Genomic DNA, 16,569 nt, shown 5'->3' with positions numbered 1-16,569 from the left:
AGTTTCATTGGTCAGAACATTGAATACAGGATTTGGGACGTCTTGTTGAAGTTGTACAAGACATTGGTAAGGCCACACTTGGAATACTGGGTACCCAATTATAGAAAGGATATTATTAAACTAGAAAGAGTGCAAAAAAGGTTTACTAGGATGCTAGTACCTTTTCCCAAAGGTAGGGGAGTCTAAAACTAGAGGGCATAGGTTTAAGGTGAGAGGGGAGAGATACAAAAGTGTTTCAGAAAGAGTATGGTGAGTGTCTGGAATGAGCTGCCAGAGGTAGTAGTAGAGGTCGGTACAATTTTGTCTTTTAAAAAGCATTTAGACAGTTACATAGGTAAGATTGGTATAGAGCGATATGGGCCAAATTCAGGCCAATTGGGACTAGTTAAATGTAAAAACTGGGCAGCATGGACAAGTTGAGCCAAAGGGCCTGTTTCCATGCTGTAAACCTCTCTGACTACGACTGAACTGGTGAGAATCACATTACGGCCTCTGTATTGCACAGAGTGCCGTAAATTATCATTAACTACCTCGCTGAAAAAACAGGCGAGAAAACCTTCCATTTTCTCATCCATTCGACACTTAGAATACTTCTGAGTAAATTCTACCTGAAGTGTGCGATTCTCCCAATTGCACACAAAATGCTATCGCCAGCGGGAAAGTTGGAGGAATTCCCTCTGGTGCTGGCAGTGCTTAACAGATCTAATTCAACTTATTTAAATGAACTATCTCTCCCTCACAGGAATCACACTGTGCTGAACAGCCCAGACACATGCCCTGTTGTAATTGGCAATCAGATTTTCAGCCGAAAGTCAAGCCCACTTCCTGCTTTTCCTTCTGTCACAAGAACTGAAGGAACAATAACTGCAGAAAGCATTTTATGTTACATCTTTCATCAGACCAATATTTTTTATTTGGAACTAAGGAATAACCTCTGAAAATCTGTACTGTAGCAAGACCCAAAAGAAAACATTCTACTATCAGACTAAATCGATATTAAATGCAATATCCCTGTAAAAAGAATGTGGTTTAACAGAAGCAAACCTGTAGTTTTCCCCATGACAACTGCACCTCAATAGTTCTATCCTTCACACAAACCCATAATAATAGAATGAGGTGTAGTTCTGAAATTGGACCTGGTGCAGGAGCATCCGAGAGGCACATGACACTAGGATTTTCAGCTTGTGGACAATAAAGCTGAGAATTAGATTAGCACAGATGGTGCCTCATGAGTTTCCAATCCCATCTAAACATTGGAAGGCAAACATTAACCACACCGGGAGGGAGAGTTACTCCAGTACCAGCCCATGCGTGCCTCCTAGTGACCAGCTGCCCGCCATCTCAATTGCAGATGCTGAAAATGTTGAGAGAACCATCACAACCAAATTTGCATTCTTGCATAGCATCTTATCATGACCTCATGGTGAGTCAGAGTGCCAATGAATGACATTGACATAATATTAACAGGATTTAAGAAGGTGAACATTGATCAGGAGAAAGTAAAATCATACAGAAAGAGTCTGGTGCTTTAATTAGCAGTTCTCTCATGAAGGATCTGGCATGTTTGTTAAATGTGATATTGTCATTACTCTGAGGTCAATTTCAAATCCAAGGTAGCCACAACAAGGACAGACTTGTGAGACTTCTAGAGAATACGAGCAGAGGAGAAGGCCAATCAGCCCATCAGATGTCTGCCTTCTGAAAGAGAAATCATTTTTCAGTCCTTGGCTGTATCCCCATAGATCTTTGAACTTTAATGCATAAGCACACCTTGCACGTTTCATAAGCTTTCTGCCTCTAACCCCCCGCGCAGCTTAAAATATCTCCCTCCTCAACTCCCCTTTATTCCTTCAGCCAATCCCTTTTAATTCATGCCCCTTGGTGACTCCTTTGCCATTAGAAATAAGTCCTTACATATCCACTCTGTCAAGGCCCCCTCATTGTTTTATGCAGTCAAACTAAATCTTCTCTTAGCCTCTATCTCAAAGATTGAAACCCCAGGCTATCCAACCTTGAAGATTGGCAAAGTTAAAAAAAAGTACAGTAAGTGAAAAAAGAGGATCAGTGAAGCTCATGGGTTCAGTGAGAAACTTTGCAGGCAAGACAAAAAAGTCAATGCTTAAAAGTAAGGGGTACTGGAAATTGTTTCTGCTTTCTGGAAAGGATCGGAGACTGTAAAAAAAAGGTGCAGTGTTAAAAAATGGGGCCAGACAGAACAGCTGTGGTGAAAAGAGGAAGTACTTCAGGATTACTGAAGCATGAAATGATTGTATCAACAATGCAGGCTTTGCTCTCCTCTGGAGCTGTCACTCAAAAAGCTTTCGGCTGCTAATGCACCATCTGCTCCTTATGTCAACAAAGCCAACCTGTTCTTTGATGTGGTTTGGGCTGTCAATCAGGCAGCCTTACAATCAGGTGAATGTACAGACAAACACTTATGGAGCAAGTGAAACTGACAGCCTCCTGTCAATCAAAGCAGTTTAAAGAGGTTTCAGATCAGCTGGGGTTTATAAGAGAAAGCAAGGGGATCTCCCTGCTGCACAGTGACACAGGGGTTCGCACTGCTGGTGCACAGTGCTAGGGACCTGGATTCGATTCCTGGCTTGGGTCACTGTCTGTGTGGAGTTTGCACATTCTCCCCATGTCTGCGTGGGCTTCCTCCGGGTGCTCCGGTTTCCTCCCACACTCCAAAGTTGTGCGGGTTAGGTTGATTGGCCATGCTAAATTGCCCTTTAGTGTCAGGGGGTTAGTAGGGTAAATAAGTAGGGTTATGGGGATAGGCCTGGGTTCGATTGTGGTCGGTGCAGACTCGATGGGCCGAATGGCCTCCTTCTGCACTGTAGGGTGTCTATGAAACTGACAGTTCCTTTCAGGGTTTTGAGGAACACAGACAATAATGAAGATCTGAACCAGAATGGTATCTGAAATCGTGGAGTGATTATCATGTTTTCCAAGGCAACAAGGAGAGGTCCAGCCACAAGAGCCCTATCCTGGGGAGAGTCCTATCATGGGAGGCACTCCTGAAGTCAAACCCTTCCCCCCAGCCCGAGCACCCCTCAACCCCAGATCCCTTAAGGGACCCCTCCACCTCTGCAGCCTGGCAGTGGCAGAGGGCCCATAGGAACAATTGGAGGCTGGACTTATTTCCTTGCCCACCCCCCCCTCCCCTCCCCTCCCCCACCTTGGAGTCCATGGTGCCACATCCTCACTTGTCAAGACCCGTACTGTCTGGTGCCCACTGACATCCATTGGGGGCGGGGGTGTTGTGGTGGGAGAGCACCGGGATGCCATTGAATTGAGCTTCCAACCTGCAAATTACATTCAAGTACATTAAAATCAGTTTCAATCAACCAAAAAAATAGTAATGCCACCCTGGACAAAAGGATAGACAGCAATAAACAATTTAAGAAATCAATGGAGCTAACTTCAGTTGCTTCCATAACCCTGAAATTAGATATGAAATAGGTAGGTGCGTAATATTGAATATTTGAATGGTTGCAAATTTGAATGGTTGCAAATTCTCACTAATCAAACCACATTTTAGTGTGTAATGCTTGAGCACATTTTATTTGAAGAAATTATGTGCATTCTTTTTAGTGTTTTAATCAGTGTTGCATGAGTATCTACGAAGAAATATTATGCTATCTCTGCAGTCTATTTTAGCTACTGTATATTGTAGTGCACTCCTGTAATTTATTGTAAGTTCCACAGAAATGCTGTTAATTATATCCAATTGTGTTGAGAACTGATGTAAAAATAGTTGCCTCACTGGGGAATGTGGCATTCCGATTTTATTGCAGCACTAAAAAGTACTGCACTGAAGGAAACTGTGAATGTCACCAAATAGTTTAATGCATTTGCAAAACTAATCATCTCACAAATAATGGCAATAAATACAGGAAGCACTTGGTAAGGACTTGGCTGCCATGGCTTTTATTGGTGTAATTTAAGCAATGAGGTGGAAATGCCGGCGTTGGACTGAGGTAAACACAGTAAGAAGTCTCACAACACCAGATTAAAGTCCAAAAGGTTTATTTGGTAGCACAAGCCACTAGCTTTCGGAGCGCTGCCCCTTCATCAGGTGAGTGGGAGTTCTGTTCACAAACAGGGCATATAAAGACACAAACTCAATTTGCAAGATAATGGTTGGAATGCGAGTCTTTACAGGTAATCAAGTCTTAAAGGTACAGACAATGTGAGTGGAGAGAAGCTTAAACACAGGTTAAGGAGATGTGTATTGTCTCCAGCCAGGACAGTTAGTGAGATTTTGCAAGCCCAGGCAAGTCGTGGGGGTTACAGATAGTGTGACATGAACCCAAGATCCCAGTTGAGGCCGTCCTCATGTGTGCAGAACTTGGCTATCAGTCTCTGCTCAGCGACTCTGCGTTGTCGTGTGTCGTGAAGGCCGCCTTGGAGAATGCTTACCCGAAGATCAGAGGCCGAATGCCCATAACCGCTGAAGTGTTCCCCAACAGGAAGAGAACACTCTTGCCTGGTAATTGTCGAGCGGTGTTCATTCATCCGTTGTCGTAGCGTCTGCATGGTCTCCTCAATGTACCATGCCTCAGGACATCCTTCCCTGCAGCGTATCAGGTAGGCAATGTTGGCCGAGTTGCAAGAGTATGTACCATGTACCTGGTGGATGGTGTTCTCATGTGAGATGATGGCATCCATGTTGATGATCCGGCACGTCTTGCAGAGGTTGCTGTGGCAGGGTTGTGTGGTGTTGTGGTCACTGTTTTCCTGAAGGCTGGGTAGTTTGCTGAGGCTGGAGACAATACACATCTCTTTAACCTGTACTTAACCCTCTCTCCATTCACATTATCTGTACCTTTAAGACCTGATTACCTGTAAAGACTCACATTCCAACCATTATTTTGTAAATTGAGTTTGTGTCTTTATATGCCCTGTTTGTTAACAGAACTCCCACTCACCGGATGAAGGGGCAGCGCTCCGAAAGCTAGTGGCTTGTGCTACCAAATAAACCTGTTGGACTTTAACCTAGTGTTGTGAGACTTCTTACTGTAATTTAAGCAATATAGCTGGATACTCAAGATGTATTATGTTCTTAGCATTATATAGTAGAAGCCTGATCTTTTTAACTAAGTGAATCATGCTTGATAAGTGATATGACGTTAAGAGATTTGCAGTTGTACAAGACTTAAATGATTGTTCCAATTTTGCTTTGGAAGTTAGCAATTTAATGATCTCTGTTTCAAGGTAATGTTTTCCAATGTTTTCGTTTATTGTTTTAAATTAGTACATTGTATCTCATCTCATGCTAGGGTCACTTTTACACTGAGTTTATTTCAGAATTGTCTTCAGAATTGCTGTTGCACAGAAAAATGTTTTAAACAAAAGGAAAATGAAGCTTTTTTCTTTTTATTTTCTAAAATAATCTGAGAATGATTGAAGAAGTTTTTTGGCTGGGATCTTGCGCATGTGCTTTCTGCAAACACAAATGGCTACATGGGTGCAAAATCCCGCATGAGCCAAAAGTGAGAATCTCGCCAGCAAGGTCTCACAACACGATCATCCCCATCCCCTGCCATTGACGTAATGATGTTCCTGCCCAGAAAGGTCGGGAACTAATGTAAATACATCAAACTCCTATTAGGGGGCTTCATCATCCGCTGCATCATCCCCCCACAATGGGATTTCCCTCTCAGGTGGGCAAGGTTTATAACAGGTCCAGGGGTGCACAGGTAACTGCAGTCCCCAGCGAGGAGAGGGCGCTAGGGGGAGGCAATGGCCTAGTGGTATTATCACTAGATTATCAATCCAGAAACTCAGCTAATGTTCTAGGGACCTGGGTTCGAATCCAGCCACGGCAGTTGGTGGAATTTGAATTCAATAAAATTATCTGGAATTAAGAATCTGCAGATGACCATGAAACCATTATCAATTGTTAGGAAAAACCCAATTGGTTCACTAATATCCTTCAGAGAAGAAAATCTGCCATCCTTACCTGGTCTGGCCTACAAGTGACTCCGGAGCCACAACAATGTGGTTGACTCTCAACTGTCCTCGGGCAATGAGGGATGGACAATAAATGCTGGCCAAGCAATAACGCCCATGTATGAATTTAAAAAAACAATTTTACTGAAGTTGGTCTGAAGTAGCTCTTTGACAAAAGAGGATAGGGTTCATAATGGGAGAACATTCATAGTGAAATTCATATTTTTATTTTCTGATATTTCATTGCTCATAATGTTACTCAGCAGAAAAAAGGGAACTATGTTCTATCGAAAATGTCTGTATTTTGTAACCTAGAATAGTCGTATTAGATCAATGATAATACTGTTCTTATTATGGTTTGCCAAAAATTCTGCATTAAATATTGATTTTCAACTATTTTACAATTGTGTTAACTATTAATACAATAAAACTTATTCCAATAAACTGTAATTATACAACGTTCCACTTTCACAACCTATTCCTTAGTCCTTGCTCAGAAAGTTTTGATACAAATTTTAGATCAGTAGCTATAGATTCTATTTCAGTCTGTATTGTGCCTCCTGGTTGCAAATCACACTCACTGAGTAAGTGAAGAACTCCATGAATGTTTATTCATATACATACACTTGAGTTTCAATTCCAGCTGTTTTTGTAAGAGTGTTAGCATGATTTTCCATTTTGACATGCTATAAATGGTCAGGTTAAGCTTATAAACTTCTTGAAGCTTTGAATGCAATTTTCACACTGAATCATCATATCCAAGCAGTTTAAATTGCTTTTCATGCGCTGTCATACTATTGCTCTCTAAATTCAGAATGGAATACTACTCTAGAGTTATATGAGCACTTAAACATCCAAAGTACGATAAAAATAGCCATATAACTGCACTCCCAGATTTTTAATGGAGAGTCTTTAAGCTCTGACCAAAGTCTTGACCACTCTTTGTCAATAATTGAGTGGGGTCAATAGGCTTTTGTCCAGGGTTTTAATTTGTTTTTCTGGAATTGATTTAAAAAATCAATGTTATTCTTCTTCCATTATGAAATTCTGCCTGTTAAACCCACCCTTGCCCCCGCCGATCCACATCCAGACCCACACACAAGCCCATATTAAAATTCCCCCAATGATACTGAATCTTACATTTATAATTAATTGAATTAATAGGCATCTGACTATTATAATCAAGTTGTGTACAAGTTTGAGCTCTGATAAAAGAAGACCTTCCAGATTATTTTTAAAAAATGAATGGTGATTTGATATTAACTAGAACATTGGGCAAACACAGGAGTCAAGCAATACAATTTCTGCAACTTGTTTTTTTCCAAAGAATTGTGCAGAATAAAAGTTCCAAGGTATGTGACGTTCAATGTCCAGGCAATAAAGTTCAAAATCCAAATTGAAGAATTAAAATAAAACAACTGAGATTTTCTTCTTTTTCATAGAATCATAGAATCCCTACAGTACAGAAGGAGGCCATTCGGCCCACAGAGTCTGTACCGACCACAATCCCACCCAGGCCCTATTCCTGTAACCCTGCTAGTACTACTGCTAACCCTATCACCTAGCAGAATATTCTCTGTAAACATATTTCTTCTTGAATATTACCCTGCTAATCCTCCTGACACTAGGGTCAATTTAGCCTGGCCAATCAACCTAACCCACACATCTTTGGACTTTTATTTTATTGGGCAAGAGATTCAAAGGATATGGAACAAGGCAGTAAAAAGAGCCAAGGCAGAAAAGTGAAATAGGATTAGGTCATTCAGTCTCTCATGTTTCTTCCACCATTCAAGGAGACCATAGTTAACCTCAACTACATCTCCATTGATCCAGTATAAGGAACAGGTAACCTAGGCTGGAACTTCAGTGAGGTACTGATGCAGCGTTGAAGATGCTGTATTGGCTATTAAACCAAGGTTCTCAGATGAACATTAAAGTTAAAGTTTATTTATTAGTCACAAATAAGACTTACATTAACACTGCAATGAAGTCACTGTGAAATTCCCCTAGTCACCACAGTCCGGTCCCTGTTCGTGTACACTGAAGGAGAATTTAGCATGGCCGATGCACCTAACTAGCACACCTTTCAGAATGTGGAGGACTTTTGGGGGACAGTCATTTTAATAAATCTACAAATGAAATCTTATTCCGAATGCAAACATTTTTCTTTACAAGATATTATTGATATTTTAAGAAAAACTAGTGATACAGAGCAAACTAAGTGGGCAGGCAGTGCGTAGTGCTATGGTCACTGGAGTAGTAATCCAAAGACCCAGGGCAACACTCTGGGGATCTGGGTTTGAATCCCACCACGGCAGATGGTGAAATTTCAATTCAATAGAAATCTGGAATTAGAAATCCGATGATTACCATGAAACTATTGTCCGTTGTTGTAAAAACCCACCTGGTTCACTGATGCGAAAACTGTCATCCTGACTTGGTTTAGCTTAGATGTGACTCTAGATCCACAGCAGTGTTGTGGTTGACTCTGGAACAGCCTCTGTTCAAGAGCAATTAGGACTAGGCAATAAATGCTGGCCCAGCCAGCAGTGTCCACATCCTGTGAATGAATTTTTAAAAATTTGCTGATATCACACATCTTTTTGACTGGTGGCTGATATAATAAACTAAAATAATATTGAAACCTGACTGAAACCAGTTTTCAATATCTTTCCAGCACGGTAGCACAGTGGTTAGCACTGCTGCTTCACAGCTCCAGGGACCTGGGTTCAATTCCCAGCTTGGGTCACTGTCTGTGTGGAGTTTGCACATTCTCCTCGTGTCTTCGTGGGTTTCCTCCGGGTGCTCCGGTTTCCTCCCACAGTCCAAAGATGTGTGGGTTGATTGGCTATGCTAAAAATTGCCCCTTAGAGTCCTGAGATGCATAGGTTAGAGGGATTAGTGGGTAAATATGTAGGGGTATGGGGGTAGGGCCTGGATGGGATTGTGGTCGGTGCAGACTCGATGGGCCGAATGGCCTCCTTCTGCATTGTAGGGTTTCTATGATTCTATGTAGATGTAAAAAGCAATGCAAATATTAATCAAATGTAGGTTGGGATAGTCACTTTCTCAGCATTACCAACCTGTGTTGGAAAGCTTACCCAAGCAATCATTTTGTTATGGACACCTATGAAGGTTGTGACAAAGAATAAGAAAGTTAAGAATAGAAATAGAATAAGTAAGAATAATGTAATAATGTAATAATATTTTAAAACTTAGATGCTTGCTTATGTGCCCATAAATTAACACTTCACAAATGTGACCAAAAAATTTAGAACATCAAAGACCAAAATCTTTCAATAGTCCAATTAGTCAAGCAGTCCCCTAATATTTTCTGTTTGCTGTATTTGTGCAGATATCTTGCTTCAGACTAACGAACCAGAACAGCAGTGACTTTACTTTGGACCAGACCCAGTCACCGTCTGAAGATTTAATCCTACTCAGGAAGTAAAGTGTGCAAATCTCATTAGTGGATAAAGAGGGCTCCCTGAAACATTGAAGTTGTGAGAACCTACCCTTTTCTCCTCCTCCTCCAGTGTAAATTAAAAGAATTTTGTTATGAAATACACAGATTTAAGCTAGTCTATGTGAAAAATAATAAGATATTGGGATTTTATTGACATTCATTTTTGTTTTCCCTTGCATTTGTAAAAGTCACCACCCTGCAAAAATAAACCCTTGACAGACAATTTGATGCTAAAATGCACAAGCACAATGATACATGGTGCCTTTGGTGTGGTTTCCTTGAGAACTAAAAAGATGGATTTGCTGTGCATGTTTTTCATGAAGACAGCCTGTTTAAAGGATCTAAGACACTTCACAATACAAACAAATTTCTATTCTGATATTTAATTGAAATAATATAGCATAAAATTAATAAGCCAACTTCTATTACAAACCTTCATCTGGTCCTTAATATTTTCTTAAGTATGAGAAAAATGACAAACACAGTGGGGCGATTTTCAGCGCACTTTAGCCATCAGCGTGGATAGTGATGGGGGTGCACAAATCAGGAAATGTGATTCTTGCCGGTGAGATCACGTTTCCCGATTTCCCAGGGCCTTCGCAGGTGGTGTAACATGGTCCCAGCATGGAAGGTGGGTAAACCACATTTTAAAGCATTAGCATATCATTAGCGAGCCCTCTCGCCAAGAATTGTCCCCCTCACTGAATATACGTTGGGCGCCGGCATGGCATCACACCAGGGCAATTTACAACAGCTCTATAAAAATGAGATTATTCATTCATGGGACATGGACGTCGCTGGCTAGCGAGCATTTATTGCCCATCCCTAGTTGCTCTTGAGAAGGTGGTGGTGAGCTGCGTTCTTGAATCGCTGCAGTCCATGTGCTGTGGGTTGACCCACAATGCTGTTAGGGAGGGAATTCCAGGATTTTGACCCAGCGACTGCGAAGGAACAGCTATATATTTGCAAGTCAGGATGGTGAGTGGCTTGGAGAGGAACTTGCAGGTGGTGGTGTTCCCATGTATCTGTTGCCCTCGTCCTTCTAGATGGAAGTGGTCGTGGGTTTGGCAGGTGCTGCCTAAGGATCTTTGGTAAATTGCTGCAGTGCATCTTGTAGATAGTACATGCTGCTGCTACTGAGTGTCGGTGGTGGAGGGGAGTGGATGTTTGTAGATGTGGTGCCAATCAAGCAGGCTGCTTTGTCCTGGATGGTGTCAAGCTTCTTGAGAGTTGTTGGAGTTGTGCCCATCCAGGCAAGTGGGGAGTATTCCATCAAACTCCTGACTTGTGCCTTGTGTGGATAGGATTTGGGGAGTCAGGAGATGAGTTACTCACCACAGTATTCCTAGCCTCTGACCTGCTCTTGTAGCCTTGGACCACCAAGCCAAAGGAGATATTGGAGATGAGTGCTCAGGTCAACATCACTCTTCAGGGTGCCAATTGCACAGGAGGCACCAGAGAGCATGGAGGGGACCCAGGTAAATGAACTCGAAGCTGGTGGCGCGGCGGGGGGGGGGGGCGTTCAGTCTCGAAATCTCAGGGGGTGGAGTCACTCGCAGACCTTAGTGCTCTTCTTGACTGTGAGCCTCTAGGTTTAAAGGGATCTGGCAGCTAGTTTGCAGGTAGCACTTCCCATTTCCTCCTTGCTGGCTTGTGGCAATATCACCACTGTGGGATTGCCTTCGAGAGTGACAGCCGGAAAGTGGATGGGGGCATGTGAATCAACAGGGTCAGCACAGGGGGCGACTGTGAGGTCCCTTGAGATGCCAGATCCTCAAAAGTGGTGGAGGATGAGTGCAGTAAGAACCCCCACACTCGAGCTGTATCTTGAAGCCCGAGGGCATGAGCTGCCTGAAGTTTCAAGGTCACTGGTTATGGAAGCCAGACTGTCAGGGCTGGCTGTTCAAGTTGGAAGACTTGTTTAATCTTCAGCCCATGAGAGCTGGGAGAATGAGGGTGCTCTGTAAGGATGAAGCTGACTGAAAATCACAGTCTTCACATGCATCAGGTGTGCCTCGCCTGCCACAAGGGGAATTCAGTTGCTGAATTAGCTCTCTGACCCTTCCTCGATGAGTCAATTTAGTCAGCATTGCAATGCATGAGTGTGCCACTGATTGGAGCCCAATAGTTCATGGGCATTACATTCCTATGTAACTTCTTCACCTTAAGAATCCGTGTCACAAGGTCCACGAAACTATGATATAGGCTGTTTAATGGTTAATTTTTTAATTAAGAAAATGTTGAATGAACTCACTTCTAAAACTGTATGAGCACTGTAGACAGAAAATTGAAATCAAATGTGCATCAAAAAAATAGACAAATTAAAGTTAAATAGACAAAAATTGAACTTCAAGAAAGAAAAAGTTACTTCCAAAACCTAAAGAAGGAAAGATAAGCAAATAGCTGCTAATTTTTATTTAATTTAAGCTTGCAACAGGATGTCAAAGTAACATTTCATTATCCTTCATTCGTGATGTGTGCAAATCCAGAAAGTACAGGGTATCAAAGGAATTAGAAAAGATTCACGCAAGTCTTTCCAAGATGCTTAAGAAAAGCCTGCTAAAATGCATTTATTTCAGGAACTAATTTCTTAAATCAAATTAAGGTGTTATAATCGTATTAGTGTCTCATTTGGTTATTGCATTTACCAACCAGACCAAATTTTAAAGCAGAAATATTTACTTTACTAAGAGTGTTTTATACTGTACAATCAGATACATATGGGCTAGTGGAGATGCTTATTTCAGGAGTTATTAGAAGTGTTGTTACAATCTCCGTTTTAGATTTTTTGTTCCTAGGATCTACCAATGGGATAAATTAGGAATGCCAAATATTTGGTAACAAATTCAAAATATATACAGAATGCGAGAATAATATATTTCTTTGAATTAACACTGACTTGGCCTGTGCACTGTAACTGAAACAATTGCACAGTGTCAAAGAGTAGAATTTTAAGCATAGCTAGCATTCTGAGAATTGACGTGTAACGTGCTCCCACAGATTCTCAGAAGCTCGCTGAGCATTGATCGGCAGTGAACCCAGTCTGTCCACCCTTGGAAGGGTGTCCCAGTCTGATTGGCCAACAGCTCTCCAATCCATCCAGGCATAACACTCTAGTGGCCAGAGAAGTCTCTTCGGTGCTCTGTTGGGAACAAAGTCACGGGACCATTCTCAAGGTGAGCCCCAGGGGTCCTGGGGAAGTAGCGTAGAGGATGACCTGCCAGCCCGGAAGGGGTAGGGGTGGCAATTGCAACATGGAAGGAGGGATGGAGGGAGGGATGGAGGGAGGGAAGGAAAACCAGAGCTTCAAGGTCCCAGAAGGTTGGGCGCCCCAAATTTGAAGGGGACTTCAGATTGAGTTCCCATCCCCCAATTCCTGCCCAAGATGGAGAGATGTTTTCTTTCTTCCTCTGCTTGCACCCGCTCTCGCCTGCCTAGAAGTTGAGGCTGGGGCAGACAAAGGCCCTTAAGTGACAAAACTTGATGTAGCTATGGTTGAAAATATTTACTAAATCATCTCTATTTATATTTTGTGATTTTCCTTGTTCACCATCGTATAATGGTACCATTCTCACCTATGAATCAGGCAATTGTAAGTTCATGCTTCACCAGAGACTTAGGCGGACACTTCATTGCAATACTGAGGCACTGCTGAATTGTTTGGTTGCCCTATTTTGCATGAACAGATTGCTTGCTCTCTCAGAAGCATGTAAAAGATCCCATGGCACTATTCAAAGAACAGTGGAGTCAACACAATGTCGCTAATCTGTCCATCTTCCTGCTGGGGAATCTCTCGGAAATCACTCTTCAGCATTCTACTGTGTGGAAGTCTATTCATAAATAATTGATTCCGGTTGTTGTTCATCTCAAAGTTTGCTATCTTTAGTTTAACATTACTCTGGCTTATCCTTGGTACTGTGGTTGGTGACTTATACCACTTACTGTTGATTGAAACTCCTCATTGTCTTTAAATCTAATCCTGCTTAGAAGAGAGAATGTGAATCAGCTTAGAGGATAAAGCCTCGTCACTCAAGCAAATAGTCTGTTAAAATCACCATCTAGTTTGTTCTAAGTTGTACATTATCAACTGATTGTAGCTTACTCCCCGTAAAATTGGCCAACAAACATAATGTGAAGCAAAATCCTTATCATCCTATGGGGTGATATGTTAATTCGACTTAGTTTGAGACAGACAACTGTAATGCCATTATTGCTAAGTACTGAGAATTATTTCTCCTCAGTGAGCTTTGGTGATCCAAAGACAAAGAAAACAGGCCTGCTTCTCAGTACAAGTTTATAGAACATAATGCTGTTACTGAAATGAATGCACTTTTTCTGATGGTATCTGGAATTGTAACCATGAATCAAAGCGCACAGTGATTTAGAAACATTGGGAAAAATTCTCCCATTTTGATGCTAAGTGCCGTGACAGGGGCAGAAATGTGGTGTGTTTTCTACTGCAGCGGCCGGTGGGACAACGTGCCAAATCTTCTGATCCTAAAAACACCTGGATGTTTCGCGCCATATTCAGTAAGGGGGCTGGGTTGGAAGGCACATGGTCCACCTTGATGTCTGGATGCCTATTTGAAAAGGTGTCCAACATCACTGAGCCACCATCGAAGTTGGACCTCCTGAAAATGAAGATGCATCTCTGGGAGACTCTGAGGCTGGAAGACAGACCCCCTCCAGGACCCTTATCCGAAAGGTGCATTTGCAGAAAACCTCGCCCCTCAGCTGTGGTGTTTCACGGTATTAATTAGATGTAAATGAAGTTCATGCCGGTGTGAATTTACAATGGGATTTGGCAGGTCGACGTGCCATGACAGGCACCAGCGGAAAATCCTACTGTAAATTCACACTGGCGTGAAACCATTTTCTAGGAATCCCACCAATTTCTCCCCCACACCCACCATTAAACACACTGGCGAGAGCTTGGGAGAATTCCGCCACAATATTTCTGCACAATTTCAGAATACAGTCAATTCAATAAAATAAGCCAACACCTCATTCACTGTGTATAGGTGCCTCACACTATTTGAACATGATGACGAGTCAACTAATAACCCCTCAAACACTTTCAACTTCCCTCTTAGTGGGTTCTATCCTAGCTATAGAATGCACATCTCTTATTTTTAGTTCCAATAGACCTTTCATTTATTTGTATTGAGCTTTGCCACTGATCCACCCAGGTGCAAACGCAGTCAAACTCTAAAATCTGGGCTGCTTTGTCTGACCAGCCTATTTCTATACCATTTTCCAATTTACCCACCTTGGATTGAAGTACAACACCACATCAATTATGTATGTCAGGAATAGGAGGGATCCCAGCATAATAAATGGAACGCTCCAGAAGTTTTCTTTCACTGTGGTTTCAGTCCCTTTGCAACTGTTTGCTGTTTCCTTTAATCTAATACTGTAAGATTCAAATAGTGGCTGAAAATTCCATCCATGCAATGTTATACCTTTTGAAATCGTGGTACTAACATGCTTTTGCATTGAATTCTGCAAATTATTGGTTAAAAACTGACCCCAAACCCTCCCATTCTGCGCCACAGTCTGTACAAGTTATTTTAACAAAAGTAAAAAACGCAATAACGATAATACTTCAATAATATCCATGAAATAACACGCCACCGTTACTTATCAGCAAGCAAATGCTTGCTTAAAATTTATCTAAAAACTCTATGCTTCAAAACCTTTCTGTAGATTCTCAGATTAAATTAGTTGCATGCATAAAGTTTACCATCAATATTTGAATCTACCAGATTATGCTAAATTAAACAGCAATTTGTTGCAAGGGGACTGTCGTCACAATGAGCGACGGTAATAAGTTCCACTGCTATCCCTCCTACTCCTGGTAGACATAATTGACAGAGTCACACTTCAGTCAAAGGTAGTTAAATTTGCAAATGATTCAGAAGTCAGGTGGTCACATTAAGCAGCCAAGACTTTACAGAGAAGCCACCATTTTACAAAAAGTTTGACAAAGTTTGTACCTGGTGACAAGTGGCTAACGAAGTTCAATACAGTCAAATGAAAGATATTATGCATATTGGAACCAAAAAAAGGAAATATGTGCACTCTATGGCTTGGATAGAACTTGACCCAATTGGGGAAGTACTTGGACTGTTTTAGTTGACTAGCCTCTCTTGCTCAAACTGTAAGAAGCACCAGTAAACAAAGTGAATGAGGTGTTGGTTTATTATAAATCAGCTGTACTAAGTCATGCGGATCTATTATAGTTGCTTAATTAGGGTGAATCTTAATTCATATTTACAGTTATAGTCACGGTAGCACAATGGTTAGCACTGCTGCCTCACAGCGCCAGGGACTCAGATTCAATTCCGGCCTCAGGTGACTGTGTAGAGTTTGCACTCTAATTGCCCCTGACATTAAAGGGGCAATTTAGCATGGCCAATCCACCTAACCCACATATCTTTGGACTGCGAGAAGAAACCAGAGCACCTGGAGGAAACCCACAGAAACATGGGGGAATGTGCAGACTCCATACAGACAGTGACCCAAGCCAGGAATCAAACCTGGGTCCCTGGCACTGTGAGGCAGCAATGCTAACCACTGTGCCAAGAATTTAAAAAAATTGAAGGAGAAACAATATCAGACTTTTGTGGAACTTGCTAAAGAAAAATAAAATGATTTGTGATCGATGGTATAGTTCAATGTAATTTGAACAGAATTTTGAATATGTCAGAGGTTTTGTAAACAGAGGGATTTAAAAACAGTTCCTTTAGGAATCAAGTCCCATATAGAAGACAGCTAAGTTTTCACTAAAAGTGAAGTAGTTGTTTTAGCTAATAATTACAGTTAATCCACAAACACCTAAGTGACAGCAAACCATTATTTGCAAACCCACATAGGAGCTCAGAGAGAAGTGAAGCGATGGGTTCAGATCTTTCGGACTCTGGATCATTGGAGAAAGTATAAGCTGACCATGAAAAGAAAATGCAATTTATTTAATTTGTGTTGTCTTTGGTATTGACGCAATAAGCGTTCTTTAAAAACGTGAAATCTTGACCCGTCACCCTTTCGGCTAACAAGTTTCCATTAACACTACCAAACATCTACGGCTGAAAAAATATACAAAATCTATCTCAATGTGTTAATTAAATCACTCCACATGCACGTCA

The sequence above is a fragment of the Mustelus asterias genome, chromosome 25, assembly GCF_964213995.1.
Source record: "Mustelus asterias chromosome 25, sMusAst1.hap1.1, whole genome shotgun sequence".
Lineage (NCBI taxonomy): Eukaryota > Metazoa > Chordata > Chondrichthyes > Carcharhiniformes > Triakidae > Mustelus > Mustelus asterias.
This window is presented reverse-complemented; position numbering follows the sequence as displayed.